This window comes from Hyperolius riggenbachi, chromosome 4 (genome assembly GCF_040937935.1).
Source record: "Hyperolius riggenbachi isolate aHypRig1 chromosome 4, aHypRig1.pri, whole genome shotgun sequence".
In the NCBI taxonomy this organism is placed as follows: Eukaryota; Metazoa; Chordata; class Amphibia; order Anura; family Hyperoliidae; genus Hyperolius; species Hyperolius riggenbachi.
In genome coordinates, this window is record NC_090649.1 from 390,598,047 (window position 1) to 390,613,177 (window position 15,131).

At 43.0% G+C, this 15,131-nt stretch overlaps 1 protein-coding gene across 1 annotated transcript in view; it reads right to left on the reverse strand.

The window, feature by feature from the left end:
- The window catches only part of LOC137504144 (neuroblast differentiation-associated protein AHNAK-like), a 58,399-nt gene extending 50,292 nt beyond the window's left edge, over positions 1–8,107 (reverse strand). Inside the window, exon 1 of the mRNA XM_068232170.1 lies at positions 7,977–8,107. The gene's annotated coding sequence lies outside the window, so the exon portion shown is untranslated. The remainder of the gene's footprint in view (positions 1–7,976) is intronic.
- Between the last annotated feature and the right edge of the window lie 7,024 nt (positions 8,108–15,131).

Sequence of the window (15,131 nt, forward strand, 5' to 3'; positions counted from 1 at the left end):
TCAATCTCCACTCCATTGCATTGTAAAAGTATTCAGAGGCCATAAAGTCATTAACCGGTGTGATAAGAATCTAGGAATCCTTTTGCTGAAAAGGGAAAGTCTACAAACAAAGGAGTCACATTTTGAAAAAAAATTGCAAAGTCTTTGTCAAGTCTTTAGAACTTTTCTGCAGTGAGAAACAGATGTTTTTTACGAACCCCAGGAAGCAGGGACAGTGTACAAATTCCAAAGTGTGTGTGATTCCTTATCTGTGTGGTGGACACATGCAGTCAATATAACAATGGTAGGAGAGCAGAATACGTTTTTTTTTCTCCATTTCTCCATGCCCTTAGCTGTCAGTCTCTCAAACATTTCCCCTCCCCCACGGGCCCCCTGTGGCGTCTGGGCCCCCCTGCAGAGGCATCCCTTGCAGGGTCTATTGTTATGCCCCTGGTCCAACTTGCTCCATGTCCTCTAACTAGTGGATGGATCAATTAGGAGTGACCATGTGATTCCAAAGGTAGGGAGTGCAATGTGGCCAGACTACATTTCATTTACAACGTGTGTGGCTGCAGTTGGCGACAAAGGACAAGAGTGGAGCATGGAAATGGTCTGCACATGTATTTCTTTAGCTGTACAGTTCACTGCTCACCCCATCCATATTCAGTTTTATAAGGGATGGGTTGGAGCTGGTGCCTCACCAGTGGCGATTATGCTTGTACAGCTTGTTGTGGACCTGTAGCTGCGATAGTGAAGTGGGATAAAACTCTGACATAACTTTCAATAAAAATGTGTTTTCCTACGTTTTCTTACCCATACAGTTACCATATTTGCTCTTGTGCACAATATATATTGTCTGTTTACAAGTTACAAGGTCCAAAAGTATAGTGTATCTGCTCTGAAAGCTGCCATTACATTATATTGTATAGCTGCTATATTTATATATATTAAAATGTAGCGATCACTTCTCAACTGCACACGTACCAGAAGCAGAGAGAGCTCAGTTTCTGCACTTTGCTAATGTTTACTAAATGTAGCTGACAAAGGAATGTAAACAAAGGATAACGTTACTACCTCTTCGGACGAGGCCAGAAGCTGCCCATTGAAGCAAAGAGCTTTCCACTGAAGAACAAAGTGCTGTGTTTAACTGTTTGAATGCTGTTCTGCTACAATTTTTGGTGGTAGTAGATTTAAGGCTGTAAATAATTTTTAAGAGTAAAGAAGGAATGCTGAGTTTCATACCACTTTAAAGACTCCATTTTCTAAACAGAAAGTGTAGGGGGTCTGAAATCTTTATATACTGTATAACAGCAGCAGGGCAGCACATTTTTACATTCGAAAATGCAGTGCTAAAAATATTGCTCCTCCTAGGTTACACTAAACAACATGCGTTTTTTCCAGATTTCACAACTACAGTTTGAGTTTAAACGTTGAGTAAGCTTTAATTCTTCTAGACATGGAGACATATTTCATTCATTATTTTCTTTCTTTATTGGGTCAGAGCAAGATGCTAGCAGGAATACCAGCGCTGCAAAGTTCACATACAGAGTGCAGAGCATAACTGCTTTGACATACAGTGTGTTTGCACTGTAAACAGGTGCGGTTTATTCTTACCCATTCTGGCAATGTGCACCACATACTTCATTAAAAGTCTTGGCATGCTGCGGCAGATTTCTCTACACAACCAGTTCTGTATGTTAAGCCCAGATAACTACAGATGAGCTTTGCAGTTTTGTGAGTCACAGATCGAGAACCATTGGAGACTGCACACAGATTATTCAATCAGTCACTGGCAGGGGCGTAACTTAATAGAGCAGGGCCCCCTGCAAAAATGAGAGCATGGGGAACCCTGTGTCCCCGAACCCCACGGGATCGGGAGTCAGCGAATAGCAGCAGAGAGTGTTCTGGTGTAAAGCAGCCTATGAACACGGGCGTAGCAATCATCCCTGCAACCCCTTCCATCGCAGGGGGGCCAGAGGCTTTGGGGGCCCCTACTCCTTCCTCTTCCCAACCGCAAGTGCAGCCAATTAGCAAAAATACCTCGCCGTTTGCTTACTAAAAAAGGTCTCTGCCACCTTCTCCCGCCGTGCTGAGTAGCGAATATGTTACCAATCAGCTGTTCCTAACCAGGCTCAATCAAAACTGTCAGTTTATGCTTCAATCTCCAAAACTCTATGCAGTATGCATCAAGTACTTATTCCAATGGACCTTTCTCATTTGAGGGTTCTGATGCTAAGAGTACCACCACTTGCTACAAATGACCAGCAATAACAACCAAGTATCATTTCCAAATTATAGCATACATTTTTTGTTGTTAATCAAAACCTTCTTCCTTGGTGCGAGACTAATCTAGCTGGCAACCCAATCTTCTCATCAGATTCTGCCTCATTCCTATAGAGCTCTATAGTTCCCAGGGCAACAGATGCTTGCTTCCTCCAGGTCTGTAAGTAGAATAATGTGTTTCTTTGAGGGCACCACCAAAGTTATGGTCTAATGCAGGCTTTCTCAACCAGGGTTCCCTGGAACCCCAGGGTTCCTTGAGGACTCTGCAGGGGTTCCTTGGCATTTTACCCCATCGTGGGGGAAGTATAATAGAGCACACTATAATAGGTGGTACTGTAACAAGAAGCACTAAATTGGGGGGTCAGGAGACAGTATAATAAGTGGCAGTGTAATAGGAGATAGTGAAATTAGCAGCCCAGCCTATTTAAAGACCATGCCTCCTGAAAAATAAATGTAGGGGTTCCTCGAGACCAAAAAATTGTTTGCAGGGGTTCCTTGAGATCCAAAAGTTATTTACAGGGTTCCTCCAAGGTAAAAAGGTTGAGAAAGGCTGGTCTAATGGCTCATCACAGAAAGTCTACCCCATTGGCCATGTTTGAGTTGTCTAAACTAGAACCCCCACCTCAGCACTGCAATAACACATACTGTAAGTAACAACATTCCATCATATACTTACCACTATATACATCAGCGAGGTGCAGGATGGAATGGTGCAATCACACATGTGGACTTGATTGATGAGCAGCACTAATGTAAGCCTTCTTGCTATGTACTATGTGCATGTCCATGGGTAGGCTGCAATCAACTGACCAGACAACATTCCAGTGCTCTGCATTCCTAACCCTTAACTTACTTTCTCTGCCAATCTCTGCATTCATTCGCCAATACCACACTTACATTCTCTCTTCTCACTCCATTTATCTCAGCAATGATCACATACCTAAGATCTAGCTAACAGCTATTAGTCACCATGGCTTAATAATGACAAATATTTCACAAGGACATGGTCTTCCTAAAAAATGAGGCATAGTTTCTTCTGCCACACCCCCACATGGAATATTAATATGGCTCATCAATGCAGAACAGATAACTATATACTTTCTTTCTTTTAATTTTAGTGGATGTTGCTTTAACCTCCTTGGTGGTTATCACGAGTCAGGCTTGAGGTAGAAAAAACAAGCTAGGAGCGGTAACCCCGAGCGTGACTCGTGGTAGCCGCCGGCAGAACTGTGCAGAGCATAGCGCGCAGCAGACGTGTTCCCTCACCTCCTGGGGGATCCATACGCCGGCAGCCATTCTCCTTCCTGACCTCCAAGACTCTGCGTCCCAAGGGTGAGATCTCACTACAGGGTTACAGCACCACGCGAATGACTGAGGGAGAACTGCAGCGCTGGATCCCAGGGAGGTGAGTAAGTGCTGGGGCTGATGCAGATTGCTCTGTGGTCTAATTATTTCCGGATTTTAGGGTCTAAAAGTCTGCAAAAAAATTGCACCGCTTTTAGACCCTAAAGTGTGGGAAGAATCCCACGGAATTCTCCCTTACCCTTTGGAATAGCGACAAACATTGTCGCTAATTTCGGGGGGAGGGGAGGGATAGCGTGGTGGTGAGGGGGGAGGCAGAGAGCAGCGTGGGGGGGGGGGGGGGGCAGAGGCATGTCATGAGGCAGAGAACACGCTTCCGTGTCCCATCTGGCCTACCCCCCCGCACTGCCTCGGGTTCTCTTTAATGCTACCAATGGTTTGTGAAACAGTGGGTTTGATTGATGCACCAAGCTACAGAGAGCACACAGTAATATTAGCATTACTATCGCCAACAGTGTACCAAGAGTTACGCTATTAGCGCAACCTGCGGTACTCGAGTAGAGGAGACATTGCTAAGGTAGTGCGCGTTACTGCGCACAGCAATATTACCACGGTTTAGTGCATCAACCACATTATTTTAAAGGTGCATACACAGGTGAATAGGTATGTATGGTTCACACTATGCCCTTTCCGGTACATTATAACACAAGCTATAATCGCACAGCAACACAATGCAATGCTCCCAAATAGATGCACTCACATGTGCGCGTTGTCTCCACGGTGTGTCACATTACGTTGTAAAAACGCGAGCTGAGCTGTGCGCTACCAGACTTCTGCGCTACCAGACTTCTGCGCTACCAGACTATGTTACAAATGAATGGCGACCATGCATTGCAAAACACCTCTTACCAGTAAAGACTAATGTTTCTGTGTAAACCCTAAGGGTATATAGAGTACATAGGAGGGCAATTGTAACACTTTCATAAGAAGTCCTGCCTAATTACAACAATTTATCAATGAACTGAAGAAGCAACCGCACAGATACAGGGCTAGAGGAAACTCCCTCAGGCAGCAGCTAGCCCATGCAGAATTTCTCGCTGAACTATAGTCATTATGTCACTGCTTCTAGTACTGAATAATTGTGGAAGCAGATACTGCAACCATCACCCATATCAGCTGAGATCAGCAGCAGGGAACAGGTTTCTTTCACTTGCTACAGGCAGCCAGATCGGAAACACCCTGTGCATTCAGTATAGAAGACAGGTGACATTCCAGTGTGTGGAGATTCCTATCTGTGGCCATGTAGTTATAAAGTACCCGATGATGTATTCACATCCAGTCACCATTTTTACTGTAAAGGCCCGTTTACACTGCTGACTGATGTCGCCTGTCGTAGATCTGGACCCGATCCCTCAGGCGACATCGCTGGGCCAACACTGACAGACACAAACTGACAGACACAATGAACACTCCTTCCATCTTCCACCACTATTATACATTTGTCCATAGAAACCAAAATATGGTCAGTTACAGCTGACCCACCGATAAACAGCCGAGAGTTTGCATTGATGACTATGGAGGGGTGAAGCAGAGAGTGGACGGGTGCAGCCATTGCTGCTTTTAGTGGTGGAGAACAATGAAGAGGTGTACACACATCCGATATTGATTGGACAATTTTATCACCTCCATGCAGTATGAGAGCTTATCTACACAATCTGTTCAAAGTATTCAAAATCTGTTGGACCTCATACTGCATGTAAGAGGTAAAATTGGCCAATTAAGATTAGATGTGTGCACCAGGTACGCAGGTACATACAAGGCAAGTCGTCCCGGTGGGTATCAGTACCCAATCCCTCAAGCAACATTACAGGTCCGAGACTATACAGACGCATCGCTAGGCTGCAGGTTCTGTTCTCATGCGGAGGGGGGTGAATGGTCGATGGAGCGTCGTGGGAGTGACATTTCCCCACTTTGGAAAAAATAAGTGGGGAGAACAATGCCGATGCTTGGCTGAAGAAATCCACCAGGTGGTTTGCTAGCCAAGAGGGATCAGTGGCTGGTGTACACATGCTGTATTCTTGGCAGGGGCGGTACTTATCGGCAGACTTCTAGGCCGAGTTTTCATCTATCGCATGTACGGGGTTTTAAGAACAGAGCTGGATTTCTAAAATCACAAATCAGCAGATCAATTCACCTAAAATGTCAGTCAGCTGTCCAAATGTGAACTGTAACAATGGTGTATATAATGTGCTGGATAAAAAGAGCAATACGATAAAGCCACATTCCCACCTCAGTCAGTATGGGTATACGTGGTGCTCATCTTCTGTTCAGATCATGATATGTAACAGTCACAAGTTGGGAATTCACACAAAGGTTGTTTATGGGCAAGGAAGGTCCAACAAAAAAGCCAACCCTGCAGACCATCAGTGTGTATATAAGCAACTTTAGTTTACAATACAGGGAATACAGTAGTGGGGTGAAACCTTAATGTTTGGCTTTTTAACTGTTTCAGAAGTGGTTAAAGTTGGAGACGTCAGCACAAGTGACAGAGAATGTCAATGGATGATTCATCAATATCTGCTTTGGGTAGGCGCAGCCTTTAAATAATAGAGATGATCTCAGAGACTAGATGACACAAGAGCTGTCCTACATACATTTCTAAGAGCAGAAAACGGATATATTTGTTTTTATTCTTTTGATCTCCACAGGATCAAAGTAACAGTATGAGGTAAAATTAACAGCAAAGCAGCAAAGAACCATTGCCAGCCAACACACTTCTAGGAACGCTTGACACATTCAAGGCTAGTTCACGGTGCTCAGTTGCATTGCAGACTAATTCTCCGTGTCAACTCACTGCCCATACAAGTCTATGGGCCTGTTCACAGTACAGTGTTGTAACATTATTCTAACTCGCTGCATGCATGCTTTGCAATAAAGTCTATGTCATTATAATGTGTGCGTTATGCAACAGACCACTGTGAATGCAGCCTCAACTTTTCTGTACCAAAGCATCTCCATGGATTGTTTTTAGCTAGAAGAGATGGCCATTCTAATGTTTGGTATTCTGTTGGCTGACAGCGCTTTTCCACAAGTGAAAAACAAATTCGAAGTGACAGCTCGTGTAAAATCAATGGGCAGTTTCCATCCAATGCGATTTGATGTGTGGAGAAAAAAAAACTGGCAGTGGTTTGCTTAGTTCCAGACATTGTGATTGGAATTACATTGCTGGACTATGAAGAATGTGAGTGCGTATTTGTGTAGAAACAAGGACATGAAAAGATGCTTCTGGAATCGCACTGTTCAACTGGAAATGGGCCCTTACAGCACAGCGTGATGCAGCAAAATATATACTAGTCAACATGGCTCCAAGTTTCTAAAGCAGGGATGTCAAACCGGTCCATCGAGGGCCAAGATCCTCACACATTTTTGACACAGCTGAAATGAATTGATGGATCTGAATTAAGAAAGGTGTGGTCCATCGGTAGAACGCATTCCTCTCTTTCTCAGTTCATCATAAACACTGGCATGGATCTGGCCCTCCAGGCCTGGAGTTCCACACCTGTGTCTGATCACTGAAATTTGAAATTGGCTATTTGAGACTCCAAAATTCAAACTAATATTTAATATAAAATAAATCGTTAATAGATTCATCTTAGTAAATTTCAGTAGCAGGCAGATGTGCGTGCATATAGATAGATAGATAGACAGATAGATAGATAGATAGATAGATAGATAGATAGATAGATAGATAGATAGATAGATAGATAGATAGAGAGATAGATATGGTATATATATATATATAAACACACACACACACGCGCACACACACACTTGCTCTCTGAAAGAAATAGGGCAAGACAGATGCAATGAAAAGTGAAGCAGTTGCCTGCAGCAACCAACTCAACTGTTAAATTAAGGAAAGGACTCTGATTGTTAAGCCTGGTACACACATCCAATTTTGATTGGCCAATTTTACCACCTGCATGTAGTGTGAGGGCCAACAGATTTTAAATACTGTAAACAGATTGTGAACGTAGGCTCTCATACTACATGGAAGTGGTAAAATTGGCCAATGATTGGCCAATCAAAATTGTGTACCAGGCTTTCTTCTGGGCAACTTCTCCACTTTTCGCTACTCCACTTTTTTGCTTCAGTTTTCTTGACACCTGTCTATATAAACCTCCCTCCCCCATACACACATACAGAAATGTGTAGTATGCCCCTTTATAAAATAATCAATGTACCACCTATGACGCTAAAGAGTATGTTAGGGAAACTGTAATGTATAGAATTTAACAACTGCTTTTAAATAGGACTCGTATTTTAGCCAAGTAATCTATGCAGTTCTTCAAAACCAAATCAATAAATATATCCACTTTAACCAGGAAGAATAGAAACGTTTGCAACATTACCTTTGGAAGATGCTTTACCAGGTGAAGTCTCCAGCTATCCAGTCACTGAGAAGTGAGCACTTGTCACCTGCTGCAATTGGTACTATCCTTTGAAGGCACCAAACAAGTATTGCGAGCTGAAATATTTAGGGCGGTCAAAATTTATGACACAGAGGGATGGGCCTAGAAAGAATGAAGAAGGTTCCCATTAAATGACATCACAGGCACATGTAAACAGAGGTACACACAGTGCAGCTATGAAAGGTACAGTGGAATCACCAATGACAGGGACCTCTCCCTACTGCACACATACTGATAAGGCTCAGAAATAAATGAGTAAAGATTTCTTAATTCACTGTTGGGTTTGCCACACCACGAATATGATTCCCACAGAATAACACCTAGAGGTGTAACTTAACTGAGTATGAATGACTGTAATATGACATGAAGAGAGTCAGTGACAGGGAACACAGAAAATGTGCTTATTATTGTCACCTGTACAAGTGTTATATCCTTCAGGTCTTTCTCTCGCTGTTACCTCAGAAAACACAGGCATCTCTGTTTATTTTCCTAGCATAAGTGTGCCATTGTGGGCAAATAACAGGCAGTGTGTCAGGGATACACATATGAACACTACAAAGGCACTATCTGCACAGAGTTTGTATGTTCTTCCCGTTTCTGCATGGGTTTCCTCCAGGCACTCAGGTTTCTTCCCACGACTCAAAAACATACAGATATATTAATCGGCTTCCCCTAAATTGACCCTAGACTACAATACATACACTACACAATACATACATAAACACAAGACTATGGTAGGGATTAGATTGTGAGACCCTCTGAGGGACAGTTAAGTGATAAGACCATATACTTATACTGTACAGCACTGCAGAAGTTGTGGGCGCTATTTAAATTCTAAATGACAATAATAATGAATATATAGCTTTTGAAGCACGTCCAACAGAGAAGTATGATTGTAACCATTGCTAGTTATGAGTGTCAGCAACCTATAGCTGTATATGGGTATGTAGCCCTACTCTCCCAGAGATGCTTAGACTGGGGTGTTTACCTATGTGGAATTCTCCACCAAGAGCATTCTGGGAGACCAGACATTATTTTCACTGGCTCCGGAATTCTCAGAAACAAACATTCTGCAGAGTTGCACCTAACAGGACTTAAAGGACAACTGAAGTGAGAGGGCTATGGAAGCTGCCATATTTATTTCCTTTACAGCAATACCAGTTGCCTGGCTGTCCTGCTGATCCTCAGCCTCTAATACTTTTAGCCATAGACCCTGGACAAGCCTGCAGCAGATCAGGTGTTTCTGACATTATTGTCAGATTTGACAAGATTAGCTGCATGCTTGTTTCTAGTGAGAGTCAGACACTACTGTAGCCAAATAGGCAACTGGTGTTTTTTAAAACGGAAACAAATATGTCAGCCTCCATATCGCTCTCACTTCAGTTGTCCTTTAAGATGACACCATCTGTGATAAGTTTCAGAATGTAAATCAGGGTGAGGAAAGATTTTACAATATGCAAACACTGACTAAATAATTTAGAAATCAATATTTATTACATCATTTTCAGTACAGTTCCTCTTTAAACCATGCTCCTCAAAACTAAGCAACAAGGGCCCATATGCAATTCACATTTTCTAAACTTTTTCCTAAGTTTTCTCTTAGGAGATAATTTTTCTTCTTCTAAAACAACTTTTCAGCATTCTGCAATAGAAAAAGTACCAAAAAGATGAAGAAGTACTGTCAAAATAATTCTGAGTATTTTCTTGCTTGCTGGTGGTTTAACCACTTGAGGACCCCAGTGGTAAATCCCCCTAAAGACCAGGCTATATTTATCAAAATTGGCCACTGCAGCTTTAAGGCCAAGCTGCAGGGCCGCACAACACAGTACACAAGTGATATCCCCCCCCTTCCCCCCCCCCCCCCCACCAACAGAGCTCTCTGTTGTTGTGGTCTGATCGCCCCCCGTCCCCGTCCCCCCTTGTTTATTTTTTTAAAATAAATAGTTATGCTAATATTTTTGCATTTTTTTTTTTTTACTATTTTATTATTATTATTTTTTAATCCCTCCCACCCCCCAGACAGCCAATAATGGCGATCGGCTGTCATAGGCTTCTGCCTATGAGAGCCAATCGCTCTCATGTGCCCCAGGGGGACAGCCGTGTCATACGTCTGTCCCCAGTTCAGCGCTGCTGCTGATCAGCGATTGCTGCTCGGAGACTGAAGGCGGGGCGGAGCTCCGCCCCCCGAGCAGGAGATGCGCGCGCAGCCTGAGCGCGATCTCCTGCAAACTGCTGCCCCAGGACTTTACGCCGATCGGCGTTAGGCGGTCCTGGGGCTGCCGCCGCGGCCACGCCCGTCGGCGTGATGCGGTCATCAAGCAGTTAAAAGGCATTTTATCAAAAAGGTGTGAAAATATCACCCAGGAGAAAAATTTATAGAAAAAATTAATTGAATAAGGGCCATGGTAAGGTAAGTCACGCCCCTTGCCACAGACACAGTTACTTGTTGGTAGTGTAGCCATAGAACAGAGGGTACAACCCACAAGAAGCTAGGAAATTACAGCTGCTACAGTTGTCAGTGATACTGAGGCTAGTGCAGTGGCTGGTGGGGTGGTCACCTCTTCAGCACTAAAACCTCTAGGTACATGCCAAGGGTACCCATTGATAAACCTGGATTTGAAAGCAACAGTAAGGGCCCGTTTCCACTATCGTGGTTTCTGCCGCGATTTCGCAGAGTTTCCCCGCACATGAATCGCACAGGGAAACTCCGCCATAGAGGAGAATGGCGCCACCGGCCGAATCGTTGCCCTAGCGATTCGGCCGGAACCCCAGAATTTGCTGCGGAGGCTGTGAATCCCATAGCCGTGCATGGCACGGCTCATGGGATTAGCCTGTGATCCCGCCCACCCGCTCAGTGCCGGCGCGCGTCTCACAGATGCACGCCGCACTAAAGGAAAAAGGGGCCCTAAAGGTGGCCATACTTCATGCAATCTCAATAGTACAGTCAGTCTTACAACGTTAATATAAACATTCCAATACATTATTTGTCGTAGATGAAGTAAACGATCAATATCTTCCACTTTGCACCATTAGATGTTAGACAAGATTTCAGCAGATATTGGTGTGACCTTTGCAGTTCAAAGAAATCAAATGTGTACTGTGTGCCATGCCAACATCACCCCACATTCACTCTGGCATTGATAAGGCAAAACAACAATGTCCAATGGATATTCAATCAATATTGTGATTGTAATATACCGTAGGTCAGAAACATACTTGTAATAGATATTTGTTAGATAAGATTGTACAATCAAGCTGTGTGGAATGCAGACATATATAAACTGCGTTCCAAATTATTATGCAAATTGTATTTTTCTCTATTTTCCTAAATAGTTGATGCAAGTGGTAGCCAGTATGATTTTTGAGTCATCAACCATTAGAGTATAATTTGAATGCTATTAAATAAACATCCTAATGATAACATTATATTAAAAAAAATAAAATAAAATGCACTGTTCCAAATGATTGCACACCATAGAGTTTTTTAAAACATTTTATGGGTTGTAACGAACTAAAAATTGTCATTTTATGAACTATTTCAATCAAAACCATCTTAACAGGCCAAGTTACATAAGTACATAGGAGCCCTTCTTTGATAGTAGCTTAACAGTTCTTGAATCCATTGAACTTGTGAGTTTTGGAGAGTTTCTGCTTTAATTTCTTTGGAGGATGTCAGAATAGCTTCCCAGAGCTGCTGTTTGGATGTAAACTGCTTCCCATTCTCATAGATGTATTGCTTGAGGTTGTTCCAAAGATTCTCAGGATTGAGGTCAGGGGAGAATGGGGACAACACCATAAGTTTTGTTATTTTTATGCCAATAGCAGCCAATGACGCAAAGGTAATCCTTGCAGCATGAGATGGTACATTGTTATGCATGAAGATGATTTTATCACAGAAAATATGGTTCTTCTTTTTGTACCATGAAAGAAATTGGCCTGTCAGAAACTCCACATACTTTTCAGAGGTCATTTTCACACCTTCAGTGACCCTAAAGGGGCCGGACAGCTCGCTTCCCATGATTCCAGCCTAAAATATTACTCCACCACCTCCTTGCTGACATTGCAGCTTTGTTGGGATGTGGTGGCTGTTAACCAACTATCCACCACTCCATCCCTCTGGACCAGGAAGAGTTGCACAGCACTTATAAGTAAACAAGACTGTTTGAAAATTAGTCTTGATGTAGTTCTGGGCCCACTGCAGCTGTTTCTGCTTGTGAGCTTAGGTTAGGGTTGGTTGAATAGAAGGTTTATGCACTGATATTTTCTGGAGAATACTGCACTTGGATGTTTGCAGGACTCCGGAGGCACCAGCAGCACTGTAGCGTGGATCGGAGGGGTTGGCCGTAGAGCTGCGCAGCCGCACTCGCGGCCAGGCGGACTGCACAGCCGCGGCCAATGGAAGCGGCCATATTGAGAGCGGCACGAGAGCCCGACCCGGCCTGGGGGGTCGGGGTCGGCGCGGGGGGCGATCTCAGGAAGGGGACCCGGCGGAACTGCACGGAGGGCGCGGACGGCGTCCTCCGTGCATTTAAACAGCTTACAGGTACTTTGCTTTTTTAGACATTTTGGCCTCGTAAGTCCTTTAACTGTACACTCAGGGCCCGTTCAGATCACAAATGCGGATGGCCATGCGTGCGGAACGCGTGCGGACCGCAACGCGTACGAAAGCACGCCATCCACGTTTGTGTGCGTTGCGTGGCTGATCCCATCACTGAAAAGTGAATGGGACAGCCACGCGTTTTGACAAAATCTGCGTGCAGCATGCGTTCCCGGACCGCACAGGTCCGGAACGCATGTAGTGTGAACATCAGACAGTGCACTCTATGCACTGTCTGATGTCGTGCATGTCTGCCTCCTGCACGCGCAGTCTGAATGGGCCCTCAATCTGTTTAAAAAAGCTTAAAGCATGGTACACACCTTCAATTCTGATTGGCCAATCACTGACCAATTCTCTTGTTAAATCTATTTTTTATTAAACAGTACAAATTGATGTACAATCAGTAATAATTTGGGGAGATAACAAACCCCAGCAATATAAAAAATAAGCACATTCATCAAAGAAATCAAGTACACCCATAGAGAGGTCATTAAAAAAAAGACAAAAAAAGAAAGAAAAGGAGAATCGGTGGGCTCAAGGTAAGCATGCCAACCTCACGCCCATCACAGAGTCGAAAAAGAAAGAAAAAGAGCAATGGACATAAAGAAAGAACTTTATAAACACAACAAAAGCAAAACAAAACATATCCTGGCAAAACAGATTATACATAATGAAATACATTACATCACATCTCAGCAACTTCTATGATTCTCACTGACCAATCTTACCACTTCCGTGTAGTATGAGAGCTTACCTGCACAATCCGTCAAAGTGTGTTGGTCCTCATACTAATGGGATTAGTAAAATTGGCCAATGATTGCCCCGTCAAAATTGGATGTGAGTACGCTCCCTTTCTACCATGAAAGCTAATAAAGCCCAGCCATCATCATGGTTTATTTCAGGCAGGAGAAAGTCCATGCTGAATGGTGAGCATTAGCTAGTTCTAGGCTGCTAGCCAGACTATTTGGAAAGGCTACAAACTCATAAAATCAGTATTTTTTATATATCTGAAAGCAAAGGGAGGCTAAAGGCAACTCATAAACATGATATGATCATAATATAATCCAGCGAGTTGTAGTTTGATTGGGAAACAATCATATGCTATTGGCTGGATAGTGATCTCGTGAGGTAAAACTGACCACATTTTCAAGGCGATCATCGATTTTTCTCTGCAATATGGCAAATGCTGCCAAACAAAAACTAATCACCATTTGCACAGTGTATATTTGAGCCATTCTGAAATGAGTGTGTTTTATGGCCAGCATTTACAGGACAGCCCTGACTATAATGATAATGTGTTTGTCCATTTAATGTAACCAGGGGGTTGGTTCTAGACTTCCTGCTGCCTAAAGCGAACTTTGAAGGATGCACCCCCCCCCCCCCAAGACACAGAATATATATATATATATATATATATATATATATATATATATATATATATATATATATATATATATATATATATATATATACAGTGGGATGCAAAAGTTTGGGCAACCTTGTTAATCATCATGATTTTCCTGTATGAATCGTTGGTTGTTATGATTAAAAATGTCAGTTAAATATATCACATAGGAGACACACACAGTGATATTTGAGAAGTGAAATTACGTTTTTTCGCATTTACAGAAAGTGCGCAATAATTGTTTAAATAAAATTAGGCAGGTGCATAAATTTGGGCACTGTTGACATTTTATTGATTCCACAACCTGTAGAACTAATTATTGGAACTAAAATTGGCTTGGTAAGCTCAGTGACTCCTGACCTACGTACACAGGTGAATCCAATTATGAGAAAGAGTATGTAAAGGAGTTAATTGTAAGTTTCCCTCCTCTTAATTTTCTCTGAAGAGTAGCAACATGGGGGTCTCAAAACATCTCTAAAATGACCTGAAGACATAGATTGTTCACCATCATGGTTTAGGGGAAGGATACAGAAAGCGGTCTCAGAGATTTTAGCGGTCTGTTTCCACAGTTAGGAACATATTGAGGAAATGAAGACCACAGTCTCAGTTCAAGTTAAGGCTCGAAGTGGCAGACCAAGAAAAACCTCGGATAAGCAGAAGCGACGAATGGTGAGAACAGTCAGAGTCAACCCACAGACCAGCACCAAAGACCTACAACATCATCTTGCTGCAGATGGAGTCACTGTGCATCATTCAACCATTCGTTGCACTTTACACAAGGTGATGTTGTATCATATGCGAGAGTGATGCAGAGGAAGCACAATCTTCGTTTCACTTTTCAAATATCACTGTGTGTGTCTCCTATATCCTAGGTTCTCAACGTGTGGTACGTGTACCCCAAGGGGTACTTCTGATGGTTACAGGGGGTACTCAGGCTTGATATACTTTGCCAAGAATAACACATTTGGGGCTCGATTCAGTAAACTGTGCTAAGTGTTAGCACGCCTGTGAAAAGCCCTATATCATGCCTAAAGTTAGTTTAGGCATGATAAATTCACATCTAAAGACTTTAGGTGTGATAACTAGGGTGCTA